The sequence below is a fragment of the Chrysemys picta genome, chromosome 2 (assembly GCF_011386835.1).
Source record: "Chrysemys picta bellii isolate R12L10 chromosome 2, ASM1138683v2, whole genome shotgun sequence".
NCBI lineage: Eukaryota > Metazoa > Chordata > Testudines > Emydidae > Chrysemys > Chrysemys picta.
Window position 1 is genome coordinate 165,917,738 of NC_088792.1, and position 13,047 is coordinate 165,930,784.

The following is a 13,047-nucleotide window of genomic DNA, read 5'->3' on the forward strand; positions in this document are numbered from 1 at the left end:
AAGCACATATTTGACAGTTTTGCTTTTTTTTTTTTTTTTGACCAATGTTAAAGCATGACGGCAAGGTTCACAGGACAAATGAGTGACAAAAGTCATTGTGTATGTATGCATTTGTAGATGTAGGACCAAAGTTGAATAATAAATCCTCTGTTACATCCCTCAGAAAGTTTGGATTTGGACACAAATCCAGATTCAAAATTCCAAGCTTAAGCCCATAACTGAGAAAAACATGACTGGACAGATAGGTTAGAGTTAGATAGACCTTTCACATAATGCTACATACAATTTTTATGATCTCAGGATAAAATATCCAATGAGAATTTGATCTCATGGTCTGAACTGGTTTCATGGGTTCAGCATTTATTCATATGCTATCTAGCTTGAGAATCCTGGATGTAATAATTCTGTAAAGACACGGAAGTTTCTGTTCACCACTCACTATTCAGTTACAACCACTTCTTAAGCGTATTAAAGTATTTGCTACTTTACTTTCAGAGAAAGAATCTAAAAAATGACTTCATAAAAAGTTGGTTGTTTAAAAATAATTTTGCAAAAATAGGGAAGAAAGGAAAGATTTAGTTCACAGTACCATGCATACAAAATATTCATACAGTTAAGGGCCCAGATTCTCATCAGATGTAAATCAGTGTATCTTCCCTAATTTCAATAGAATGGTCCTAATTTACACCAGCTAAAGTTAGGATCCCAGTACACAAAATTCTGAAAGTACACACAATGGAAAAACTCATATTTCCCCCCAGAATCTAAAAGAAATAAAAGAAGATTAATAGAAAAATTGCTGAAGCAAGTGCTTCAACTCCACACATTTAGGGGAAATGTTGTCATGGATTGATAGAGAAGGAACACATTTCTTACTGCAATTTCCCTTTACTCAGTAATAACTTTATAGCTGAGTGAGCAGAAAAACACTAGTTTCAAATGGAATGTGCAGTAGTTCCTTCCCTTGTCTTCCTTCCCAATTGGCTTTTAAATGAAAGCCTGTAGTAAACTTCCTCAGCACTTGTAATGTGCAATGGAGGGGCTGTAACAAACCATCTGGGTAGTATTGTATAACTTTATTAGGAAATGGAAAATTTCTTTTTTTTTGCAATTTTTTTAACTGACTTTGTTGAGACAGTAGTACTATTGCGCTATGCGTGAATACACACAGTTTACCTTACTGCTTCTGTGGAGTGGTTTCTACAGGTGCCTGAAAACAGGGTAGCTTGAGACCTTCACATCCAAATGCAGACCCAAATTCTGTCTTTAATTAGTTTTGTGCATATCTTTTGTCTTTTATCCAGGCACAAATTAGGATGTAATTTGAAAACAGTGCAGTAGTACAAGCACAAGTGAAGGCAGTATTTGCCTAGCAAATTTTATTACAGATAATTTGCGAGTGAAAAACAAAGAACCCAGTTGAACCTTCAGACCCAAGAGTGAGTTTGCAAGGCTAACTATTACCAAAAAGCACATCTTTTTATTTGTAAAGTAACCACATTAGACCTGAAAGTCATTGGTACATTAAAATGGAAACCCACAGGGCAATGGCATTATTACAAAGTCATCTTCAGAGTGGAATCACAGTGTAAGGTGGCATTACATGGTCTGACTAATCGAAATAGGAAGTGATCAGTCAGATCCAGGAAACTCCATGTGAAGATAGGCATTAGATTGTTTGAATGAATTGAAAAGTATAAATTGTTATTCTGCTATATGAAAGCCCTGCCTATGGAAAGGTAGGGTGGGGTGAAAGGGAGAGAAGACATTTTTCTGTGAAGGAAATAACCTGATTCAAAACCCATTGAAGTCGGTTGAAAGACTCCCACAAACATCAATGGGCTTTGGATCAGGCCCTTAATGCTTCATCTTGAGGTAAGGGATCTCTGTAGCAATATCTTTACCCACATTATAAACATAACAAGAAAATGTTACTACATAGAAGGAAGAAAGAGGTACTGCAGGCACCCAAATTTGGTTCAACCAAATTAGCAAGATTGACAGAGAGTTCAGGGGTGAGGTTATGTGATAATTGGGGTGTTTTCAGAGCAGACTGAGTGGTCATGTAGTAGAGACACAACTGAGTATAAAAAGAGGATCCAGGAGAAATGAGAAGGCTGTAGAAAGAAGATAAGAACCAGAAGCAGAGAAAAAAAAAGTTTGAAAAGGAAATGAGAGCAGCCTGACAGAAGACAAGAGCAGCATTGGTTGAGATGGGTAGAGTGAGAAGGCCTGGAGAAAGGAGCACTGAGATATTCAGAAGCACTCATACAAAGAGTGATTGAATAGTTCAAGTGTCTATTAAGTCAAAGAGGTTCAATACTGAGATTGCATCCCTGGAAATCATTCCAGCTATGGAGCAAAGAAAAAGAGAGATTCTTTTATGCATGGCTATTACTTAGCACACAAAATCAAAAGGAGACATTGTTTTCCGAGTAACTTCTACAGGGAGACAAAAAATAAGCAAAGCAATTTCCCCTTCCTCCGCCATAACATTTATAAAAATGTTTTGAAATACTTTAAATCAATCCGTTTGCATTGCCTGGGGAGATGGACTGCATTCATCACCATGGTATTTGAGCATATGATTCAGAGAAATACCTAGAACTTTTTAAAAGGAGATTAAAAACTAGCAACACTCCTCCATCAAAGCACACTTTGTGCCTTTTCAAGTTTCAATTTCCCAATGAATTCTGATTACTGGTACTTAAATAAATAAAGCTATTCCAACAAAGACAGCTCAGGTTCCCCACCTTGACCCCATTTGTTTCTAATTATGTTGTGAGAAGAGTTGAGGTTATAGCAATGAACTTCCCATAACTATGGATGGGCAGTAAGAAAGCTGTATGGCCATTAATGTTTATTATCAAGCTTTTAAGCAGTGTAATAACTAAAGTGATCTAAGCTTTAAAACTCTCCAATGCCAGCTGGAGAATCAGAAAATGTGTATGAGGCTTTAATTAACTGTAAAATCTGAAGTGAACTGCATTGCACGATACCTGGGGATTTTAATGAAGAACGTACATATGTTCTTTCCGCTAATTGAAGATGAGCTGCATTTTAAGGGATTACATCCCCTGAGGTTGTAGAGTCAGAGAGAGTGGAGGACAGGCAAAGAATTTTAAAGGCCTAAAGTAAACTTTTACTAATGGTTTGCCCTTTGCAAGCACAGTTTATTAGCAAGTTATCTTTGAACTGATTTACTAGATATGTTAAGCATGCTATGTGGATTTTACACAGAGATAAAACTATAATCCAGGGAAGAAGCTTGTTATTTTTGCACATATCCAGAGAACTGTAATATCTTAGGGCTGCTGAGCCTGATGACAAGGACAGTTGCAGTCTCTGCGCATGGAAATGCATACTGCTCCAAAGGGGTCTCAGGCATATTTCCTCCCTGAGCTCGCTCTTGTGCCAGAGACTCCAGCCTTTCCCTTCTCTCTACTGTTCTTCATCTCCCCCCTGCTTAGTCACTGGCACTATGGCAACTGGATAGAAAAAAATTACCTCAGTCTCTTTGCCGCATATTGGGAACTATCTGATAGGGAAGACTTCTGGCTCTATCTCCTGGATTAAAGAAGGCTTCCTGCCTCCCAGTTGCTCCCCCTCCCCCTCTGCTGTGTATCTGACTGGAGCTGGGAGATGGGTGTGGAGAGGAAGCAAGGGCAGCAGTGGTGTAGAGTAGAAACAAAGCTGCTTCATCCCTGAGAGAGAGCTGAGCAACCATGCATCCTCCAGACCCTGGGATCAACGGGGCCTAAGTTAGAATAAAGGGGCAGCAGGAACAATAGATAAAATGTAGGAATACCTCACAAATGTCCCTCATTTCAATGGATGTCACTCATTTTCATCCCAAAGTTATCCAAGTCCCACACAAATCTTGTGTCCCCTGTAGCCTATAAGACTAACCTGCTTGCTTGTATATATATATATCTTTTCTTATAGTTTAAGTATTTGATGTATTGTAATAGGTTTATAGATTTATATTAAAAGTAAGTTTGGCTGTAATGCAAGATCTACCTACAGGTCAAAACCCTGTATGTTAAGCTAATGCGAAGTTAACACCTTTTGAGACCCTCACCCAGAAAAGTAAAATTAGACAAAACACCCACGCAGATGTCTAGAGACCTTTACCTGGACCAGTAGCCTTAAAGGGTGGAAACTGGGGGTTTTCCCACAGACTTAACAAGTACACCACAAGAGACTGATGTGCGTACATACCTGTCATCAATATGCACATACATACTAGCCTATGGAGTAAGTGTACCCTAACATTTCTGTGGGTGAGGAATGAAATTTGGGCATAAGAGGAAGGAGGTCCAGCATTTGCCCTATAAAAGAGGTAACCCACCTCAGTAGAGCTCTCCATTAGCTCCATTTTCTCACTCCAATCTCCATTTCTCCATTCTCACTTTACTCTATTCTCATTTACTTCCTCCACTCTATCTATTTACGATGACTGCTACTATTCATAGGCTATACTTATTCTTCTTAAACTTTAAGTTTCAAGGGAACTAGGCTAAGCTTGGTTTTCCTAAGTTTTATTCTTAGTTTGTTTATTAGGTTTTGATTTAAGTTTAAGTTAGTCAAGTAAACCCTAGTCAGCTTTGATAGCTCTTAGCATTTTCTAAGCACTGCATCCCTCACTCAAGAATTGAGAAACCTGAACCGCAAGGCTGGTCCTGTGTCTCTTACCACTAGGTTATCAAGGAAGGGTGTGAGTATGTTAACCAAAGCTTTGTTGCATGTAATACTATGTTATCATATGTATCTTTTGAATAGCAGTAATACAATTGTAATGTTGTAACTCTGGGTATTTTACCATTTACTTACTATTATTAATTTTAATAAAAAGTCTTTAAGGCTATATCTGTCTCAGTGTGAGCTTCCTGTCATACCCCCGAGGGTCCTTTATAAATTCTGTGGAGCCTGATTCAGGACAAGAACTTTTATCTTCTGATCAAACAGATTGGCGAGCCTAAACCCATACTAATTAATATTAATAACAATTATTAATATTATTATTAAAATTAAATAAAAATTAAATTAATAGATTAAATTCCCATATTATCCAAATTAATATTATCAGTACACCCTAAATCAGGCTACACCCCTCATTAAAAAGTGATGAAAGTGATGAACATTGGAAGTAAAGAATTATGGAAATGAGGAGAAAGAGCACTTTGTGTCCTGCATGAATACTTTATGTTCTTCATATTTGTTCTTTGTCATACATTTGGGTCTTTTCAGGCTGACACTAGACTGCTGCAGTGCTGTAGTGTAGATAATTATTACATCAACAGAAGGGGTTTTTCCATCATTCTAGTCAATCCACCCCATTGAGAGCTGGAAACTAGATCGATGGAAGAATTCTCCTGTTGATTGAGTTGTGTCTACACCAGGGATTAGATTGGTTTAATTACATCTCACCAGGGTGTGAATTTTTCACACTCCTGAGTGATGTAGCTAGGTCAACCTATGATTTAGGTGTAGACCAGACCTAGGGTTGCCAGAAAAGAATTCCATTTCACAAAACATTTTGAGGTTTTGAAATAAGACATTTGGAAAGTGTTCGAGAAAATTTGATTGTCTATAGCCCGCGGTTAGAACACTGCCCTGGGATGTAGGAGATCCAGATTCTAGTCCCCTACTCTGCCTGATTTGGGGGAGAACTGGTGTACTAAGGAGGGGGCAATAAAAATTGATGTATTCATGAGGGGGTAATTGCTTAATTTGGGAGGTACTCATTGAGTTGGGGCTGTAATACTGAAGTGGATTGCACACACCGATACATTATACAAATTATATGTAGTTCTAGTGTAAGTTGTATACAAATTGCATGAAAATTTGGTACATTTGTTCTCTCCAGCTGTTGGCTAAACCCAGTTGGTAAGTCAGAGAGAGTGGTGTGGTGTATATCTTTTAAGATGACCTAGTCTGTTCTCCAGGCCAATCAGGATCTAAAATTCTTTTACAGATGACTCCCTTGCCATACAGGAACAAACTCCCCATGTGCCTGATCACAAAACAATTTGGCCTGGCCACCCCTTCGACTGGACAGAGGAGTGGCCGAGTCAAACTTCAATGGCATTGATACCACATAGCCAGAGCCATGCTCGGGTCTGCTCTGGCAGCTGTTGTACTGATTTAGAACAGGACCACTGCTTAAAAATGGTCATGCCATGCCCCCCACCCCAGCTCCATATCCTATGGAACTTTCAGCAAGTGCAAAAACCATAGATGGGGGGGCGGGGGCATTTTCTGCCCTGTCCCCCAGTTGGTGCCACTGATTTGGATCTCAATAGAAACAGAGTTCAAGAAAATATCCTAGGAAAATATTGCCAAAATGTTCTCAGAAATGTATGGTTGCTGAAACATAAACGGCCATATGAGAGAGGGAAAGAGACAGAGAAAGAGAGAGAGAGAGAGAGAGGGAGATTTATTGATTGACAAAAATATTTTTTTATTAACCACCACCACATTAAGGAAGGTAAAGAAACTGAATAATGCTTTGTGTGTGTTTGGTGCATAATATATTTAATGCCAGATTCTCAGATGATGTCCATGAATGCAGCTCCATTAACTTCAGTGAAGCTACATTGATTTACAGCAGCTGAGAATTTGGTGCTTATACTACAAACTGTAAACAGAATTCCCATATTTCTTGTATCCTTACTGTCCCAAAGTAAAAATGGGAAAGAGTATGTGACTGAAGAGTGCTTCAGTCAATAGGTGTCATCACTTCTCATGACCATGACCCTTCAATATTTACAGAATTGTTGCCCGCCCTAAAGGGCTCGAGGGGACAACAATGGTCCGTCGCCCGGTGTGCTTGGCACCAATAAAGACACCGAGGGGAGAAAGCAAGCCAAGTTTATTTCAGAGCTCTGAAATGGCACTAGGAGACCAGCATGTCTCAAATCCAGTGCCACAAATACAAACAACTTTTACCTTTTATACTCCAAACTGTTTACATACATCTCTTTGTCTGGCTGTTCCCCCTTACCCCTCCCTTCCAGACAACTGTTACAATAAGCTCTACATAAGCTTGTGAGAAAACTTTCTCAGTCTTTGCGACCTTGAGTTAGACGCCTGCAAACTAACTACCCCGCTTCTTATCTCTATTATTTCTGCTAGTGTGAGTGAAACTGCAGCCATCTGCTAGAAACGCTGACCAATACATTTCTGCTTCAGCCTGCTTCAGAGCATGTAAGCAGTTAGCATAGAAGTAGGTGAGAGTTCCCAAGATGGAGTTTGGGGGTTCAGATAGGCCCAGAGCAAAAGAGCTTCATCAGCACTTGTGGCCTTCCACTCTCCCGAGTTACCTGGTAGCTATGCCTAGTGGACCCCAACAATCCCTCCTTTGAGAACACTCAACAAACCTTTGTCAGAGTTTTCTCATACTCTAAAGACAAAATGCGATTAAGCTCCATGCAATCAGGTTTCAGAGTAACAGCCGTGTTAGTCTGTATCCGCAAAAAGAAGAACAGGAGTACTTGTGGCACCTTAGAGACTAACAAATTTATTAGAGCATAAGCTTTCGTGGACTACAGCCCACTTCTTCGGATGCAATCAGGATTATCAATGAGAGGGTATAAGGGAACTTCTGGGGTATGGGAGGTACAAATCTTACGTATGAGCACTTTACAGCAAATGAGCAAAAGAACAAGAACAAAACATATCACCACACCTGTGAGCAAGATGCGAACAATGCTTCCCCCTATATCCTCTAGTTCTCCTAAACCAGGTATCCAACCCCAAAGGGAATCCAAAATAGTGGGTTCTCCTTCCTGGGCCTTCCACTGGTTAAAGGCCCGTTCAGCTGACAAGATGTGCTTGTTAATATCCTGTGAAAACTCTGGGACATAGGTACAACACTCTTCTCCAATAAGGGCACATACAATTACAACAACCCAAATGCCCAGAAGATAAGAAGAATTGTTGACACTAAACAAGTCAAAAAATAACAAGACCAAATATATAGGCCAGGTCGGCCTTCTGTGAGAAAATAAAACCAATGCTCAGGGTTCTCGCGGGGAGTATGCTGTGACTGTTCAGAAAGATCACAACGCATTCCCAGTGACCCTTACTGTCTTTTGAATAACAGCTTAAGTCCCAAATCGTCGCTAGCAGTCTTCTCCGCAGGCTGGACAGTCCACTGTTTAGGAACGGGCACTGCTTTCAGTCGAGAGTGATGAATCCAGTTCTTGTGTCCTTTGACCTTTGCCGCTGTATGGGTGACAAGCAGGACGGTGTGGGGTCCCTTCCACTTCTCTTGAAGAGGCTCGTCCTTCCAGGTTCGCACGAGAACGGAGTCACCAGGCTGCAGGGAGTGGACCGGAGTATCCAGCAGAAGAGGCTGTGAATCTTTGGTATACCTGTGAAGAGAAGAAAGAACAGCAGACAGAGAGCACATGTACTGAGACAAGAAACCACACCCCATCTCCCACTCCCCTGCCAGAACTGGGGTATCATTCATAGGCCATGCTCTTCCAAACATAATCTCGAAGGGACTAAGCCCTATCCTACCCTTAGGGAGAGCACGAATGCGAAGTAACACAAGGGGCAAGGCATCAGGCCACTTAAGAGAGGCCTCCTGACAGACCTTTGAGAGATGTCGCTTGAGTGTCTGATTTGTGCGTTCCACTACTCCACTGGCTTGTGGTCGCCAGGGTGTGTGGAGCTTCCAGGGGATTTGCAGAGCACTTGATATCTTTTGAACAACTTGAGATGTGAAGTGTGTTCCATTATCAGATTCCATCCACTGAGGAAGGCCGAAGCGAGGAATGATTTCCTTGACAAACTTAAGAGCCACTGTTTTGGCAGTGTTGTTGCGACATGGGAAGGCCTCAGGCCATCCGCTGAATCGATCCACTAAGACGAGAAGGTACCTGTACCCTTGGGTTCTGGGAAACTCAGTAAAGTCTATTTGTCACACCAATCCTGGGCCTGGGGTAGGTTCCAGGGTGGCTGGTGGCACTGCTACTCCTGGTCGAGGGTTATTCTTTTGGCATATTAAACATTCAGCTTGTACCTGTGATGCTAGGGGTTTAAGTCCAGAGGTTAGAAAATATTTATTCATAAGCTGGGTAAGAGCCTCTCTGCCTGCGTGTGTGGTCTGATGCAGTTTTTGCAACACTGGTCGAATCAAGCCCTTGGGCAGGAGGATTTTTCCCTCTGTGGAATAAAGCCATCCCTCCTTTTCCTGGAGACCGAGACTGTCAGCCAGGTTTCTGTCCTCTTGGGAATACTGAGGGGCTGCAAGCTCACCCACTGATGGGATGAGGGCATGCATTTGGACATTCTCCTCAGTTGCTGATTTCAGGGTAGCAGCACGCTTAGCTTCCCTGTCTGCTCTGGCATTGCCCTTGGTTACATCTTGATCTTCCCTTTGATGGGCTTTGCAATGCACCACTACTACTGCTGAGGGGAGTTGTACTGCTTCTAAAAGCCGGAGAATTTGAGACCCATGCTTGACTGGAGAGCCTTGGGCTGTTAGCATTCCCCTTTGCTTCCACAAACCAGCGTGAGCATGCAATACCCCAAAAGCATACTTTGAGTCAGTAAAGATATTAACCCGTTTGTCTTTTGCCAGCTCGAGTGCACGAGTCAGGGCCACTAGTTCAGCAAGCTGGGCAGATGTTCCTGCTGGTAAACTCTCAGCTTCCACGGTATCATGAAGAGACACAATAGCATAACCAGCCCTCCTTTGCCCATCCACAACAGTACTACTGCCATCCGTATACCATTCCAAGTCAGCATTTGGGAGTGGCTGATCTTTTAGATCTGAGCGGCTAGAATACTGAACATCTATGATTTCTAGACAGTCATGTTCCTGCTTTTCTGTCTCTGGTAGCAGTGTAGCTGGATTAAGGGAGGGACAGATCTGCAGGGTGACTTCAGGATTCTCTAACAGCTTCGCCTGGTACTGAGCAACCCGAGCCTGTGTGAGCCAAAGACCACCCTTAGTGTCCAGCAAGGCTCGGACCATATGGGGAACATACACTTGCACAGTTCCTCCCAGTGTCAGCTTTTCAGCTTCCCCAAGCACTAGAGCAGTAGCTGCGACCGCCCTCAAACAGGCTGGACATCCCTTTGAAACTTGATCCAGTTGTTTAGAAAAGTATGCCACAGGACGTTTCCAGGCACCTAATAGCTGGGTAAGCATTCCCAAAGCTACCCCTTTTCGTTCATGCACATACAGTTGGAACGGCTTAGATATATCGGGCAAACCCAGGGCTGGAGCTTCCATCAGCTTCCTTTTCAAGATTTTAAATGCCCTGTCCGCTTCTGGGGACCAGTGAAAGGGGTCATGTGCCGCTCCCTTAACACATTCATACAGAGGTTTAGCCCACAGTCCACTACCCTGTATCCTCGGAGTCCGATAAAATTCAGGAGACTCACAGTAGCTCTAAGACAAGGGATTAGACCCACTGCAGCAATCAACAAGTCATCTACATATTGCAGCAGGAGGGCTCTGTCTGAATTATCCCACTCCTCCAAGTCTCTGGCCAAAGCCTGTCCAAACAGAGTGGGGGAATTTTTAAATCCTTGAGCCCATACTGTCCAACAAAGCTGCCTTTTAACCCTTCATTTGTCTTCCTTATGCCTTGCAGTATTTTGCAGATCTCACAGTTGCTTGGGCACATTCAGGCCCCCCTTTCTCTTGGTTGTCAGCCAAGTCTTGGCTGTGAACACTGTCCTTGGATAAGCCAGCATGACTGAGCTGCTAGCTATATTTTCTTCTCAGTTAACTCATTCTGTTCTCTTTCCTTCTCCCTTTCTCGGCTTCTTCTAACTTCCAAAGGAACCTTCCACTCTTCACTCATATACCTTTTCTCCAACCATTAACACATACACATTGCCATCATACACCTTTCCCGTAACATAACTTCTGTACAGAACTTTGAAGCAACAAACCAGGACGAGCACACTCACTTCTGAGGATTCCACTCTGTACATCTTCTGGTGTCCAATAGCTTTCCCTTTAAACCTTAAATGCCTTCTCTGTCTTCATCCTTAGCCTTAGCTATAACCTGATTCCGCTCCACTTCAGACAACAGGGTTCTCATAAGTATATTACAATCATCCCAGTCAGGCTTATGGCTAGCTAGACATCCTTCAAAGATAGAAATGAACTTGCTTGGATTCGTTGAGAATTCTCCTGCCTCTGCCTTAAAAGCAGCTAGATGTACAGGGTTAAAAGGTACATGCGAGTAGACAGATACTATCTGTGCTGGCCGTTCTTGTGTTCTGGGACGGGCTACCACACTCTCAGTAATCAACGGATACAATCCCACGGGGGTGGGAGGGTACTCTCTGAAGCCTGTGGGGGTGGAGGAGCCGAAGGGGACACCGATTCTGGCATTACAACAGTGGGAGGGTTCTGCGGTTTAGCAGCCGTTACTACCGTGCCTGTCAGAGTCAAATGGCACTTGAGCAAAATATCAGTCCTATTTCTTAACACCATAAACGTATACGCATAGAGATGTTCATTCCATTTACCTGTTCTCTGACAGAACAAAAGCAATTGAAGGATCGTGTGGTAATTAAGTGATCCTTCCGGTGGCCACCTTTCTTGGCACTCTAGCTGGTACTGAGGCCAATCAACTGTACAGAACCTCTTCAATTTACTTTTAATCAACTGATCAGATCCAAACACCTTCCACTTCACCAGAATGCATTCTAAAGGTGTACACTGTACCCTGCCAGCTGTACTCTGTCTCTGCCCCATACTAAGGGAGACTCTGGGCGTCCCCAGGTCACAACAGGCAGACACTGGGCATCCCCAGGCCACAACAGATAAGTCCCCACTGGACTGTTCCTACCTTATCCAAGGGTCCGGTTCTGCACAAACTTTAAACTGTGTATCTAATGGAAACCGTCGCCCTATCAACGGGACCGGTTCCCCACCGTCGCCCGCAGCTGCTTCTCCACTGTCTGTGTGCGTTGCACCGTTGTGCCCTCCGGGGTCGAGCAAACCACGTCTCTGCCGAGGCCCCCGATGAAGTCACCGGTGAGCTCTGGGCGTCGGTCGTTGTCGTAATCCGTCGGCCACCAGGAGGGACCCAGGCAAGGCTAAATTTCAGCCTCGAGCCCACCCAGGGACGCCAAAACTGTTGCCCGCCCTAAAGGGCTCGAGGGGACAACAATGGTCCGTCGCCCGGTGTGCTTGGCACCAATAAAGACACCGAGGGGAGAAAGCAAGCCAAGTTTATTTCAGAGCTCTGAAATGGCACTAGGAGACCAGCATGTCTCAAATCCAGTGCCACAAATACAAACAACTTTTACCTTTTATACTCCAAACTGTTTACATACATCTCTTTGTCTGGCTGTTCCCCCTTACCCCTCCCTTCCAGACAACTGTTACAATAAGCTCTACATAAGCTTGTGAGAAAACTTTCTCAGTCTTTGCGACCTTGAGTTAGACGCCTGCAAACTAACTACCCCGCTTCTTATCTCTATTATTTCTGCTAGTGTGAGTGAAACTGCAGCCATCTGCTAGAAACGCTGACCAATACATTTCTGCTTCAGCCTGCTTCAGAGCATGTAAGCAGTTAGCATAGAAGTAGGTGAGAGTTCCCAAGATGGAGTTTGGGGGTTCAGATAGGCCCAGAGCAAAAGAGCTTCATCGGCACTTGTGACCTTCCACTCTCCCGAGTTACCTGGTAGCTATGCCTAGTGGACCCCAACAGAATCTTCCCTTCTAGACTTCCACACAGCCACTGAATCTTCCTGCTGCTGTGCTTATTAATGCTATTGCTGTTATTCTTTTGGCTTCCAAAATGCTACCTTGTCAGGCAGATACTGTGGCCTCCATGAATAAAGTCAACTCTTTTGTATTAATTATATTTATCTACAGATCTTAGACACATTGCTCCTGATTGCTGGGCCATAAATGAACTTGTTTTATTGGCATGTTAGGTGTCAATTTGTCAGTTGGAGATTTCTGAAGTTGAGAACATTTTCCATTCATTGCATCTCATCTGGAGAAGGAAGTGTATCCTTGAGCATCAATGACTCTATCTCCAAGCAAGGACATATTTA

At 43.0% G+C, this 13,047-nt stretch overlaps 1 long non-coding RNA gene across 2 annotated transcripts; it reads right to left on the reverse strand.

Annotated features, from left to right (window-relative positions):
• Positions 1-7,632: 7,632 nt before the first annotated feature.
• On the reverse strand, positions 7,633-12,834 carry LOC135981591 (uncharacterized). 2 transcript variants are annotated; one of them, XR_010598676.1, is made up of 2 exons: positions 12,292-12,834; positions 7,633-8,378 (listed from the first exon to the last, which is right to left on the reverse strand). It is a non-coding gene; the product is annotated as an uncharacterized LOC135981591 (long non-coding RNA). The 2 variants fall into 2 exon arrangements; XR_010598677.1 differs by lacking the exon at positions 12,292-12,834 and adding an exon at positions 11,829-12,285.
• Between the last annotated feature and the right edge of the window lie 213 nt (positions 12,835-13,047).